Source organism: Varanus komodoensis, unplaced genomic scaffold (genome assembly GCF_004798865.1).
Source record: "Varanus komodoensis strain SLA01 unplaced genomic scaffold, ASM479886v1 scaffold39, whole genome shotgun sequence".
Classification (NCBI taxonomy): Eukaryota; Metazoa; Chordata; class Lepidosauria; order Squamata; family Varanidae; genus Varanus; species Varanus komodoensis.
This window is the reverse complement of record NW_025335922.1, coordinates 3,292,700-3,306,563: the sequence shown is the minus strand read 5'-3', so window position 1 is coordinate 3,306,563 and position 13,864 is coordinate 3,292,700.

Sequence of the window (13,864 nt, the reverse complement as noted above, 5' to 3'; positions counted from 1 at the left end):
ACTGGAACATGCAGAAGCAAAGCTTACTGTGGTCAGAAGCCCTTTATGCGCCTTCCTGCTCAAGAAGGTCCAGTGGATAGACTGAATGAGCACTGGGCATTAAAGGCCTGAAAACAATGGACTGTTATGGGTACCACATGCAGTTCAGTGATTCACCACATTGGGCATCCATCTAGTTCCTGGCATCCCTTGTTTCTTGCTCTTTAGGAAGCAAGCTTCTGAAGTAGTTTAGAAATGTCAGGGTCCTTAATGAAGGGGTAAGTGTGTTTGCGATGCTCCAGTACAGCAGGTTTTTTGTTTGTTAGTTAATTAGTTAGTTAGTTAGTTAGTTTTGGTTTTAAATGAGGCCATCATCAGCAAAAAAATGAATGAAAAAAATGAATGGTACAGTCAGGCCAGCAGCCCCCGTGGTATTGAAATAACGCTGATTTTATGCTGTTCCTAATGCTCAGCAGCTGCATTTAGAACCTCTTTGAGAACAATGTAACCACAGTGCACAATAGCCACATGATTGGGGCTTTTGCTGGCAAAAGAGAAAAGGCCCAGATAAGCTATTTTCCTGATTAAGGATGAGGGATTCATTCTCCACTTTCAGTGTTAACATTTACAGGGCCACTTCCAAGTGATGACTCAACTAACAATATAAACAATTGAAGCTTTACACCCAGATGGTCCAATTCCAATACCTGCAGGTAGGGCTAGGATATGCCCATGTCTGAAACCCTGAGAACTATTTCTGGTCCATGTACATCAGTAGTGTTGAATTTCTTTAAGCCCAAGGGTCAAATTCTATTTCAGAGGAGCTCTCACAGTGCATTTCAGAGTTGGGCTGGGCTGAAAGCCAGAGGGATAGGGCCAACACTACCAGCATGCTTCAGCTTAAAGCCAAACCCTACTGTCAGTAATTAAGCTTCCGGAGAGACACTTCAACCTCTCAGAATAGAGGAAAACCTACACAAATTATTAGGGCCAGGGAAAAGAGGTGAGGCCAGAGGAGGGGGGCATAGCCTTCAGGACAACCCCAGTGGGGCCAGAATTGGCCCACAGGCTCGTGATTTTTACTGTCAACAATAGCAAGATAAACAGACTGTTGACTTGATGCTGTTCCTATGTTCTTGTGGTCAAAAAAGTAATTGGAAAGCCTGGAAAACCATCTTCTGATGTCAAAAAGCTCCAAATGTGATGCCAAGTGGACCTCCTAGGAGAAAGCATTGCACAAGAGGAGTCCTACAACAACAGCAATACATCCTCTTTGTAGTCACCACCTGATGTAGCTCCAACAGAGAGGAACCCAAAGTAGTGCCTCGAGGAAGACGTTAATATGTGGACTGGGTCATGTGGGAGCAGGTGGCTGTTCAGGTATTACATGAAAAGAGTCTTAGGAACTGTAGTTTGGCGATCATGTTGAGAATTCTGTGTCTGAGAGCAAAGTATTCTTAGCTTCCAGAACCCAAACTACCAGATTCCCTGGTAAAGATTATTGCTACACTCATTTATGTTTGTGGCATAGATACACCTTTGAAAATCTTTTTCTTCATTAGAATAAAAAGGTGGGAGTTTTTTTGTCAGCTGATCAGTTTTTTGAATCTTTCTTTTTAAGGCACTATTATTCTGAGAATGTGGCAGTCTGCTTCCTTCAATCCACACACGCTCAGCTTAATATTGAACATAATTAGGCATGCTTGTGTCTCCTGAAATGAATGAGCTTCAGTGTACCTGACTCTGCAAAGGATTCATCTGGCTGTGTTTATTTTCTCTGTTAGTGAAGGAATACTGAGTGCAATCTGCAGGAAAAATTGTGTGTTGAAGCATTAATTATTAACTGTCCATTAACATTGCATCAAGAATGCAGGAGGACTTCTTTAAAAGAAACTTTATTTGTACATTCTTTCAGATAGATCAAATTCAAAGAGCACTGTTGTTTTTTTATCATCCACTGATGCCTTAACAGAACAATCTGGCTCATGTTTAGACAGAAAAAAAATCCTATAACTCCCACTATTCCTCAGCCTGGCTGGGGAATAGTGGGAGTTAGGGGACTTTTTTCTGTCTAAAATGCATAGGTTTGCACCCTATGGAAATTCTGTGGAAAGTTGAGGGTGGAGAAACTGGTCTAGTCTTTGCCTAGACAAAGAAGGCAAATATTATAGACACAGAAAACAGGAAATGTCCCACACCTGCATATCTGACCTCCCGTATTCTCACAAATTTCCTTTATAAAAATTGCATCTGATATAACAATATTACCTCCAGATTTAGATGGGAGAGGGGAGGGGAACAGAGGGGAGCAGAGCATCTTAAAGCCAAGTGAAGTAAACAAGCTAAGATACTTAGAAAAATACAGAAAGAAACCTGACAAAGTGATTCTCTTTAATCAGTGGAATAGCCATAGAGGCTTCCGGCCAAAACAAGGGAAAAGGATAACATACATTTACTTCATTTGAAGACTACAATTAATTTTGAAATGATGAATCTTTAGTGGCAGCTGGTGAGCTGGTTCATTAGGTGAAACTGCCAGTGGCCACTGCATGGCAATTGAGTGGGAAGGGAAAAATCCCATCCACATCGTTAAGTACTTGGAGGAGCAGGCAGGGGAATATTAGAGCGAGGGTCCTGCAAGTGCAGCTCCTGCCTGGGTGGCCACCACCTGTGGCACAGCTCCATTATGTCGGGCCCTGGGCTGAATGGTCTTATGGGTCCCCCCACTTTTACTTTATGGGTGCATATTACTTTACTGGTGAAGTACAGAACTAACTTTTCTCTCTTCTCCTCCCCACCTTTCCATTTAGCACAACCTCCTCTATATTCCTAACCAGAGAAAAAAGAAACTTTTTGTTGATCCCGATTTTAAAAGAAAAAGAAAAACTCTGAGCAAGTTCACATTCACGTTATTTAAATCACAGCACTTCCATGACTACAGGGGTTCACGTCTTCCTCCAGGATAGGAAACTCATTTACTTGGAAATAAGCACCATTTTGGTTTAGAACTGGGCAAGAAAAATAATAAAATGAGCAGGTGCTTCGAGGCCATTGTAGACTTGGGCACTGCAAGTCTTCCAGGAGGAGGAGCAGGTTCCTGGGAAGGGACTTTCCAAACCAACACAATAATGGCAGATGGAAGGAGGGCTTTTAAGTAAGTAGCTTTCCCCTGGATTTTCTGCAATGGGATTATCTCCTCCTTAAGGTGTTGCATGCACAAATAAACAGAGTGAAAAGCGGGGTTGCTTGCACCCTTTGGGGTATGAGCACCTAACATTAAAGGCTACCAACAGACTCATAGTAGTGAAAATCTATGTTAAGGTCTTAGGGAAGACCCAGGGGACCTTGGTTTCATATAGATGACCACATTCCCTACACAATAATTGTGTGGAGGTGAATGTCAATGGATAAAGCCAAAGCCAGTGGTAGACTTGGTCCAGAGCTGATGGTGATGGAGCCAGGGGTGTGGAACTTATTTAATAGGATGGTTCCTTTTAAAAAAATATTAAACTATAGTGCTGAGCCAAAAATTCCTCAATGACTTTTAAGCATTCAATTTAATAGAAAAGAAATTGTTTTCAAAATGAAATTCAGAGCAGAAGAAATTTCAAGAAAATCCTCATAGGCTGGGTTTGGGATTCTTGTGGTTACCTTATTTATGAGATAGTTAAGATATGTGCAGGACTGTCCCATCTTTCACTGTGCAATCATCTCTCCATCTGCTTGTTCTCTCTTTGACTTCCTGCACTTTAATTAAAACTCAGGAGAAGCCATCATGAAAGAATTCTTCCCACTGGGCTCTTTCCAGATCTGGAATTCAGGCAACCTGGGAGGCTGCAGAGCAATGGAGCAGTGCCACAGAAAGCGAAAACTCAGGCAGAGCTTTGACCATCTTGCTGTGATCAGGGAAGCTCAAAATATGAATGAATGAAATTAAACATAAGGTAGAAAAATGAAATAAAATCCTCTTTCATGGGGGAAGAAAAGTTTCTGGCAGGAAACTAGAAGACCAATTTGGCATAGCTATCTCCACCCTAGAGCTGGAGACTTTTTTTTAGGGCTACCTCCAGGGAAAAAAAAAAACCACTTTGCAGAATTTTCCCCAAATTTCTTTTACCCAGCTCTAGGGTAAAGCTTGGTCTGGACATTGTGGGGGATGAAAAATGGGGGCAAAGCTGCCAACACAGACCATACGGCTGCCACTAGCATTGGCAGGGCAGAAAACCAAAAGCAGGTAGGGCAATCCAATGCAGCTGCTCACAAGTCTTCAAACACAAAGGGTTATAGGCATCCTACGAGGGTGCAATGAGTGCGGTCATCACCTTTGTTCTTTATGCCCTGTAAGATGCTGGTCTTCATTTTGGTCTTCTTAGTTTTTTGCCCTGGGGCACAAGGAGAGGAGGCTGAGCTGCTGTACATTCTGACTATCTCCTTCCTTCCCAAACCCCAAAAGCCACAGAAGCATAGAAGAGTAGAGTTGGAAGGGGCCATGAAGGCCACGGGATCCAACCCCCTGCTGTTGCAGGATACCAAGTTACACCATCCCACTTAGATGGCTGTCCAGTTTCTTTTTGAATGTCTCTAGTGCAAGAGAGCCCACCACCTCTCTGGGAAGCTGGTTCCACTGTCATATTGCTGTGACAGTGAGGAAGCTTCTCCTGATGTCCAGCATGAATCTGGGTTGTCACAACTTGAATTGATTATTCCATGTCCTACACTGTGGCATCAGCAAGAAGAGATCTTGACCTTCCTCTTTGTGACAACCCTTGAGGTACTTATAGAGGGATATCATGTCTTCTTTTCTCAAGGCTGAACATGCTCAGTTCTCTCAGTCTCTCCTCATAGGGCAGCATTTCCAAACCTTGGCTCACTTTTCTTGCTCTCTGCTGGACCCTTTCTAATTTATCTGCATCTTTCTTAAATCTTGGTACCCAGTCCATCTCTCTTAAGACCTCATAGTTGCAGGCATGTGGATGTGAGTGTGTAAGAGAAGGTGCTCAGAATCTGGAGTTCCAGTTCTGATCTTGGAGCAGGTTTCTGAAGTCAGAGCTGGATCCTATGGCTGTCCAGCTTCCATCTAGTAGTGGCAGGATTGTGCACTCAAGGAAACTTAAAGAGTAGCCCTACCACACCAGCCAATGATGAGCCCTAGCTGTGAGAAAATGTTTAAGCTTTTCTATTGCTCCTAGAGAAATTTAGTGAAATCGTCCCCCTGATTTTTCTGTCCACAAATAGGGTGGAGAATTTTGGAAGCCATTTGTGCACTAAACTCAACTATGGTGAAAAGATCTGCAATGAAGGCATTGATTCATTTCCTTTGTCTTTAAAAGAAGAATGTGGAAAGAATGCAATAATGGCAATGAAAGAAGGAAAAGGAGAAGGAGCAGAAAAAGGGCGCAACAATCAGATCATGCAAACACAAAAAGAGCCTTGCGGGATTAGAGCAAAGACTGATCTAGTTGAGCATTCTGTTTATACTGTGTACAACCAGATGCCAATGAAAAGCCCACAACTCACAAAATGCAATAAAACCCTTTCACTTATCTTCCCTAGCAACTAAACCATCCCAACATCTGATGAACATCAGCATGCTGCCTCTGATAATGAAGACAATACATAGTTATTGTGACTGTTAGCCATTGATAGTCTCATCCTTCCCACAGATGCCATCGAAATTGGTCCATGGCTTAGAGATTTCATATCCTTGCCTTAGGTGTTGAGGTAGTCAATCAACAGACTTGATTGTGTTAGAACTGGGCAGTGACTCCATAATTGACACTTTCTGAACCTCACATACCTGCTGAATAGAGACTGTAAAATTAGGGATATGCAGATGCTGCAAAATCTTTTTTGCCTGTGCTTCACAGATTGTCAGCTGCTTTCACTCCATCATCTGCTCACTGACAGGATTGGATTTTATAAAAATGCATTCATGTGAGTTGGTGCAAATTCATACTCTTAAACATGTACAACTGTTCCCCCACTGAATACCTGAAAAATGCAGTTTTTCATGCTTTAGCCTATGAGGGAGAATGTGTATTTTGGTCTCTTTTACATATTTATCTATCACCAAATTAATGTTAAAATGTATGAAATTAAAACTTTCCACAAGTCTGTGAAACCTGCTTGACTCAGGAAAAGTGAGTCTGCCGCAGAATCCATAGTTTAGATTCTTAGAAATGCAAATCCATTTGAGTCCATTGTAGATTTCTCCATCTTCCCCATGGGAAATGATCCTTCTGTTCCTGGAAACAAAGAAAGGTCAAGGTACACATTCAATCCATTCAGGCATTAATCAGTTCTGTACATTATCATCTTTTCAGGTAAAATAGACTATTAGGGAAACACTCACAATGCCAGGAAAAGCACACTTTCTTCTTTTGCAGCCTTAAGCGCATGTAAGAGCATTAAGAAGAGTCATGCTGGATCACACATCAATGTTCTTCTGGTCTCACATTCTGTTCCCAAAGTGACCAACCACTCTTAACAAAGCTTTGTCTTTAGATCCGTTTCTTAAACCTCTTTTAATGAGAGAATATCTCTGTATATGCTGAAAAACACCCTGTCTTCAGTTTCTACTTCTTAAGAATGGCTACTTCATTCTTTTCAGGCAAAAGTTTGTCTGAATTTTGCCCAGTGTGGCAGAGTTTTTGTAATCAAAAGCTGGCAATCTGACCTGCTTAACCCCAGAGAGAAACTGAGAATAGGTTTACCTTCTCTTGACAGGAGACATTTCCATGTTTAAAGTATAGTTTTGTTTTCTTAGGTGCCAGCTCCCTCTAGCACTACATTTAGAACTATCCTTTTACTCAGGAAAACCAATATATTTGCTTGTGACAGTACAGAATGTTATACTGCGTGACAGGGCTGGGAAGATTCTATTAAAGCTAATCCAATCTGGGAAGCAAACTTGTAGAAAGGCCTCAGAGATTGAAATTACCTTTCTGGTTACTAAACAGCTAGTCAGAAACTGAGACCAATGCAACTCTTTTTTAGGGGTGGGGGGGTGGTCTGTGCATTGCTCACACATTATGATGGCCAGTTCAAAGTCACTTAATACCTTAGTTTGGTGACTGTCCCCCCGAAGGAGCTATTTTGTGAGAAGCAACTGACACAGATCACCCCTGCCCAAGCCCACATGGTTTGACCCCAAGCTTCGGCAAAGCTTCGCCACGCTTGGCAGTCACACAGAGGCAGAAACCTTTTCAGAATATTGGCAACCTATCTATAATGTTCCTTTTGAATAAGTGATATGGGAAGGTCCAGTCAGTAAACAGGAACATAAACAAAGCAATGGGAAAGAAACAATTGGAACACTGACCAGTTTTAGTAATTCAGCAAATGTGTCCCTTATATAATACAATGGTTCTCTTCAAGATCCTAGGTATGATCTTGAAGGTATGCTGTGAATTCTTTTAAAGATGAAGTCTTTTTCATACCATGTTTTGGACAGGAATGGGTGAATCTGTCAATATTCCATTTGTATTTTGGTTTTGTCTTAATAGCTTTCTCTTCTGAATATGAAAAGTATATATTTTTTTGAATATGAAGAATTTCACAAATGCTGATACGTTATGATCAAAACCGAATGGAAACAAAACTCCCACCCATCTGTACCAGCCAAATTCAATACATCAACCTATTTCCAGCATAGAAAGGGTCCATACGTATCTAAGAATGGAAGAAATAAGAATGTCTGAGCTTACCAAAATTCTCCATACTTTACTTCAAAGCTTGGTTCAGCTTGTTGCTGTTCTTATTTGCCATATGCAAATATATATCATCCTGAGGCTTTTATGTAAGCCATCCTGAGGCTTTTGCAATAGGACGGCATATAAATATCACAAATAAATAAATAAATAAATATTTAAAATAAAAATATTGCACATTTTCAGAAACCTTCATTTTCTAAGTACATAGTTTTATAAATTTAAGTTTGGGAATTTTTAGAGCACATGATCTCCTGTTTACATGCACATTTGGGATTGCAGATGGGACACTTCTGAGTGACTTGAAAATGGAGATGAAATTCTCATCCCACTACCCACGTTTGTCTCTCTCCCTTTTCCTTCCCAGAGTAGTAGGCTACCAAGGAAGGAACAGATTACACTTGTCACTGATCTGAATTGATCAGGGCTTCTGAATTAGGCTGAAAGCCACATGAAAGAGTCAAGGGTTAGATGAGGCCTTCAGCCATGCCAGTTTCATAAATACCTTTAGGTGTACATTCTTCTTAATCTTAAGGCATAGAATCATAGCATCACAGAATTGCAGAGTTGGAAGGGGCAAGATGTTCATGGGTGCAACTCCTTGCTCAGTGCAGGTCTCCAAGTCGAACCATCCCTCTCAGATGCCTGCCCAGCTGACATATCCGTCTAGTGTGGGAGAGCCTACAACCCCCCTAGGTCATTGTTTCCATTGTTGTACTGCTCTAACAGCAATTTCTAATGTTCAGTCAGAATCTGGCTTCTTGTAACTTGAGCCCCTTATTTGAGGACCTACACTCTGGGATGATGCAGAAGACATCCTGGCCTTCCTCTGTGTGACAACCTTTCAAGTACTTGAAGGGCGCTATCATATCTCCCCTCAGTCTTCTCTTCTCATGTCCAACTCTTTCAATGCCTTCTCACAGGACTTTGTTTCCTGGATCACTCTTACTGCTCTCCTCTGAACCCTTTCCAGTTTGTCTGTATCTTTCTTAAACTGTGCTGCCAAAACTGGGTGTTGAACTCCAGATGATGCCTAACCAGCCTAAGTAGAGGGGAACAAGTACTTCCCTTGATTTGGATGTGATAGTTGTATTAATGCAGCCCAAAACAACATTTGCCTTTTTGCCTCCACATTACATTGTTCACTCATATTCAGGTAGTGATCTGAAGTCCTTGATTTCTAGCAAAGAGCAGGCTGTTTCTTGTTGGAAAGAACTCTTAAACAGAAATAAAAGTAATAAAGAAGAAAATTGATTCCAAGGGTGGAGTTTGGTTCCAGGCCATAATAACAGAGCTTCCAAAGCAAACTCTCATGATTGTTTTACTGCTATATATCTTCAAGAATACTGTGCTATTACTTTGGGGACCATCTCAGTAGCATTATGTATTTTGGTTAGCTGGGTGTTTGGCATTCATATTTTTCCTGGAACTTAAAATGAATTTTGCTGCATCTGTAGTGTTTCTGAAAAGCACACCCTTTAGGATACAAGCCCTGTCCCCTAATGCTAGTTCATGAAGGTGGAAGGCCCATAGCCTAGGGGTGCAAGGAAAAAAGGGCCATAACAGAAATCCTGGCAGATCATTATGTTTAATTATTTAATTGTATTGCTTCTCAGAGAGTACTTGACTAGCATGCTGCCTGAAAGCACCAAAAGAGCAGCATCTCAAAACAAAACAGAAATCCGACAGGTTCTGGAAACAAGTTTAATAATCCAGGTAGTGCAAATCCAGCTGTATTTTGAACAATTAACTCTTCATTTAGGAGAGTGTGTTGCACATGAAGAGGGTTCATGGGATTGGCAGTGATCCTATGGTCCCCAGGCAGTGTCCAGAGAGCCATAGGCTTGTTCAGAGCCCCAGTTCTGTAAATGAAAAGCAGCTCCAATGCTGCCCGGGGCCCTTGCACTTGATTTCTGCCTCACAGACAACGTGGAAAGAATTGTGCTGGCTGCTTCTCTAAGACTGTGCAAGGGACCTCAATGAATTGGTTTAGTGGGTTGGGAAAGGAGGTCACCAAGATATCCTGGTAGCTCCTGATTCTCCTTCCCAGCTGCTCTGAACTGCTGCAGTAGACAGCTGAAATCACCCATCTTCCTGCTTTGAAGGTTGGGAGGAGCATGGAGGTCATGTTCGTATCTACTCCCTCCTGCCCTTTATAGGATGCTTGCAGTCCTCTGGGTTTGGAGAGATATACACATCCTCCTGAGATGCTCCTAAGGAATAGCTAGGCTTTGCTGCTGGCTCCACCCAGAGGTCTGATGACTCCCAGCCTGTCTCTGACATTCATGAATTGGGTACGATGATCTGCAGGGAGAAAGCCTATGAGTGTAGGCCTGTAGGGGAGACCTCTAGGTGGATCCAGGAGAAACTCTGGCAACTCTGCAGATCCTATTGCTCCATTAATTGAATGGACATCCTTCATGGGTGCAACATGTGCAGGGGGCCAGTTTCTCAGCAGTTTCTCACCTGACTTACTCCCAAAGGTGCATATTGTTTACAGGAGCCATTTTGGAAACAGTAAATCCAGGAAATTGCAGTGAATACAGCCTCTTGATCAAATGTTATAATAATAATAATAATAATAATAATAATAATAATAATAATAATAATAATATGATCTAAACAAAATGGGTTTTATGCTCCCTGGAATAAGAAACTTGTCTCTGGCACATGTCAGATTTTGAAAATATGCTGACATGATTTTCTTTGTACCTGCGTGAGTAATGTTTAAAAAATAAGGAAAGAAAATTAAGTAAACATTCCCTAGCAGTCATGCACTTACAGATTCTTTGTGGCTGCAGCCCTGGTTCATCAGTGATCATGCAGAAAGGACTAAAATTCTCTCTCTCTCTCTCTCTCTCTCTCTCTCTCTCTCTCTCTCTCTCGCTTTGAGTGTGTGTGTGTGTGTGTGTCAGATGAAAGTATGTTATTGAGCTCTAGTAAGTTCTGGGCTAAATCTTGGTTAACCAGTCATTCATTCATTAATAAAACTAATGAGTCGCTTTTCCAGCAAAAAAAAGCTGGGGAAGCACTCAAGGAGACATATAAACCATCTAAAATATTGATGCAACTTTCCAGTGATAGCAGATTTAGAAACAAATGGAATCTATTTCCATCTAATAATGATCTACACAGATTGAAAGAACTAGTTTTGTTTTGCTTTTTTCAGCTAAATATAGAGCACAGTATTCCATTGGTTTGAGCTATTTTGTTTAAAAGGGAGCCATTAGAAGTGATAGGAAGGCATTCAATTGCTGGCTGTGATTTTTAGGAGGTGCATGTATTTCCAATGCATTCTTTAAGTGGTGTCCACAAGCTTTCCTTTAATAGTACTGTTAGTGGAATATTCCATTGCAAAGATTTATCCAACTCATTCTGGTGGTCTAAATTCAATTCTTTACTACCCTGAAAATAGCTTTCTCTGAACAAACAGTTTTGAAGTGAAACCATCTGAAGTTAAGGTATATTTGTCAGAAAATCTCCCTTTACCCCTTCAGCTCCAAGTGATTTCGGTTCAGGAATTTTTAAACAAGAAAAAGAACAGAACAGAAAATACTTAATTGGAAGAGAAAAGTATGGAGAAAAGAGCAAGAGTGCTGGTGAATTCATCCCCCTTATTTGTCTTCATTAATGTCACTATCTACTGTTCTGTTTGGTCCTGCATGTTGGATATAAATGTACCAGAAATATGGGAATGGGAGGTTTCCTAACTACCAGGTAATTGTGTCACCCATCTTCTGGCAGTAGATGCACTGATTAAGCTCAGAATTTAATCATGTGTTGATCCACAACAGCAAGCAGTGTTTTCTTTTTGTTCTACTTGTATAGGGAATTCCCAGGCTCCAGTCTCCAATGCAGGGGAGGGCAACAATTTCTTGCTCTTGAAAACTGCATGTCAGTGGTGGGTGTGTTCAAAGGCAAAGTGGGATTGCTCTATTATAACCTACTTGGCCAGCCCTGCCAACTGCCTTCTGGTTAGGAAGTTGAGCATCTGGTATGTTTTCAGAGGCCTTTGTTATGTTTGTCTCTTTCCTTCTCATCTGTCTTTCCCTGTGTTAGTCCTAGTCAGGGACTTGGAATGCTCAAACAACTGAGGATCGGAGAATCCAATGAGACTTTCTTCACTGGACTAGTCTTCTTTAGTGCACGATTTGTCAGGAATTACTCAGTTCTCACCTTCCAAACTAAACAAACTCAAGATGCAATCTGCAGTCAATGTCTGTATATTTTCAAGCATTCCATGTGATTCATGGACCAAAGCAGTGTTCAACAGCATGCAAACATTTGAAAAAATGCCAATGAAAAACATGTACTTTGGGAAAATGTGGACAAACACACTTGAATCAATGTGAGAATAATGCATATGTTACAAAGATGTGACAATGGGAATATCTCATGTATTATCATGTGAACAGAAAAATACCAAAACTCACAAGCTGATTCAGACTTGAATTGGAATAAACTTTGAGATGGATTTCAGAGAACTTTGGTAAGCACATGTTTGGTTAGCTGGTACTTCCCTAATTGCAGGCGAACTGAGAGGGCATTCCAGCATCTGGCTGCATGGTCTCCCTGAGCTCCCTCCAGGTGCTCACTCTTTGCTGACTTTTCAGGAGATGTGTCATTGAACTCTGAAGGAGGAAGAGGTGATGGAGGAAGCAGGAATATCAAAGGGAGCCAGAAGCCTTTGAGGCTCCATCAAGATGATTTCCTGCAGTTTCCCAGGCTGACCATGAGAGTAGGCCTCTTTAGGAAAAGATGGAAGGCGATTCAGGAGAGGAGGGACAGCATAAAAAATATAGAAACAGAGTGAGGCAGAAGGGGTTTCCCAGTCCATCTAGTCTGACCCCTGGCTCTAGTTGGCTGCTCTCATGACTTGCCTACCATGTGCATGTCTAGCCTATCCTTGAACACCCTCACCACAGGGGCCTCAACCTCCTCCCATGGAAGCCCATTCCAAACCGTTGGGGTCCTAACTGTCAGGAACTACTTCCTGGCATCCAAATTGAACCTTGGTTCCTGGAGCTTGGCTCTGTTGGAACACATTCTGCTCTCCTCTGCAGGGGAGAACAGGTCTCCACCCACCTCCATGTGACACCCACTCATGTACCTATATGTCGCCAACAGATATAGGCATCCGCCTGACTCTGTCCTTGATTCTTTGATGAAGCATCCAGAGAGACAAACTACCCAGTTAGAGGGACTGCAAGAGCTTGCTGGCTGGTTCCTCACCAGCAGGAACCACCCAGAGGATAAAATCACAGTGTTACTCCTGCAGAGGTATAGGGAGAAGTTTCCAGTATGGGTTCAGCTCTCTTCAGATGATCACAAGCTTATCTTTTTAGCTTAACAGAAGCCTATTAGAGTCACATTGACCTGTTAGCTGTGAAGTGCCAATAAAGATCTGCATTATAAAAGGACTGACTTGCATTTTGGAGCCTGAGAGCAAGGAGAGAAGAGTGTGGCTCATTACAGCACCTTTGCCAGCCAAGCATTATCCCAAATCTTTGGGCATGACGTATCACCTTTTAGTAAATATTAATAATTATTTGCACAGTGATAAGTGCTGGAGTGCATATCAAGTCTGTTGTGGAAGTGCAGCAAACTGTATTTTGGAGAAGTTACTTTACCAGAAACGGCTCGGGGGAATTCAATGTTAATTCTATGGTGTGTTTAATATGCACCCAGCATGCATTGCTAGCATCAGTGCCAGACAGCACTGTATGTTTGTTCATTTTTATTATAGGTAGGGAACTATCAGTACTTTGCTGTTGGAGAAAAAACCCATGACGCTTATCTGTAAAGTGTGACAGTTATAGTTCTTTGTGCTATGCATTGAGTACTTTGAGCTTGAAAATGTTTTGTAAAGTGGTGGAACAGGTTTCTTTTTTATCTATTGGAAACATCTGTAAAACATTTGCAATTTCAATTATGGCTCCCCAGATGAACTGCCTGTGCAATTGCCTTCAAAAGCTTTAATTTTTATTTATTTCCAGATAGATAAATTTGTGTCACAGTCTCAGTTTCTGCTTCCAAAACTGCCACTGTGGCAGCTATGTCTGATGAAAGCTAATATCTTTCTGGTATTAAATACAAAATTAACCAGAGAAGAGAAGAGAAGAGAAGAGAAGGGAAGGGAAGGGAAGGGAAGGGAAGGGAAGGGAAGGGAAGGGAAG